Here is a 1,203-nt window from a genome sequence, read left to right on the forward strand (position 1 = left end):
TAACCTTTCTCCTTAAAAGTCATGCCCCAGGGCTCCTCCGCTGCTCCGGCCAGGACTCAAGTTACACGGAGTGGCGAACTCCGGGAGAAGGAGCTGACCTTCAGGGACAGGCAGCGGGGCGGCGGGGGGGGAGAAAAAATTAAAAAAGAGCACATGATGCAGAGAAATGGGTGCGAAGAAATAGGAGAAAGGGAAGGACAAGTGGCGCTCGCATCTGCTGTCCTGCCAAGGAGACGGGCTCGGGGTATTTGTGGCTGATGACAAAATAACTACGAGTGGAACAGCCATCAGCAGGGGGTGTACGCGGCGCACCGGCTGCGAGGATGGAACAGCAAACAAGTGTAAAGGTAAGGCCGAGACACGGAGACAAGTGCGGGCAGCCTGCGGGGTGGGGACAGAGCTGCGGGTCCGGCTCAAGCCGGCCCAGAGGCACCTGCGGGTCCCCAGCAGCACCTGCGGGTCCCCAGCGGCCCCCGCCCGGTCACTGACCCCCCAAATCCATCTGCCTTTGCTTATCAGTATTTTTTCCTCTCACTGTCATGAGCTAAGCTGAAACAATACAGCTCTCCACTGCCGACCCAGATGCTTTTTTTCCTGCTTCCCATTTTTTTGGCAGGATGGTCAAAATAAAGAAACCCTCCCGTTTGCAGCATGCCCATGAATGAAGCTACAGGTTCATTTCACACCCCTCTAAACCATCCCGGACGCTCAAACCCACGCATCCGAGTGCCGAGACTCGCTGCTTCTGCCCTCTCTCCGTGCAGGAAACAACAGGCGAGAAGAAGGCAAAGGGATGGAGCGGTGCGCTTTGTGCGACACGGAGCTGTCATGCGAACTTCCAACCCTTCCCCAGGATAAAATATCCCGGGGGGGAGCAGCTGGTGCATGGAAAGTTATGAGCACAAACAGATGCTGGAAGCAGATGCTCGGGCGCTCCAGCCATACCTATCGAATTATTGTAGCCGCTGAGAATAGCTCCGTGAGAAACGCAGAAGTTCCCCTCTTCTCCAAGCCGGAGGCAGCGACATAAAGCGGAGCTTTTATCGCGGGGGTGTCGCGACAGCGCGCGTGCGGCGCATCGCCTCCCCTCCTCAGGGAGAGGGGAAGAGACGGAGCAAGAAGGCGATTCTTCCCTGCGGCGGCCGCGAGGGAGGTGCCGGCGCGGAGAAGGGGGTAGATCCGTGCCGAGGCCGTGCCCGGTGC

At 58.4% G+C, this 1,203-nt stretch overlaps 1 protein-coding gene across 1 annotated transcript in view; it reads right to left on the reverse strand.

The window, feature by feature from the left end:
- The window catches only part of KCNJ2 (potassium voltage-gated channel subfamily J member 2), a 7,091-nt gene extending 5,988 nt beyond the window's left edge, over positions 1 to 1,103 (reverse strand). The window contains exon 1 of the mRNA XM_017730490.1: positions 946 to 1,103. The gene's annotated coding sequence lies outside the window, so the exon portion shown is untranslated. The remainder of the gene's footprint in view (positions 1 to 945) is intronic.
- Between the last annotated feature and the right edge of the window lie 100 nt (positions 1,104 to 1,203).

This window comes from Corvus brachyrhynchos, unplaced genomic scaffold, assembly GCF_000691975.1.
Source record: "Corvus brachyrhynchos isolate BGI_N302 unplaced genomic scaffold, ASM69197v1 scaffold340, whole genome shotgun sequence".
NCBI lineage: Eukaryota > Metazoa > Chordata > Aves > Passeriformes > Corvidae > Corvus > Corvus brachyrhynchos.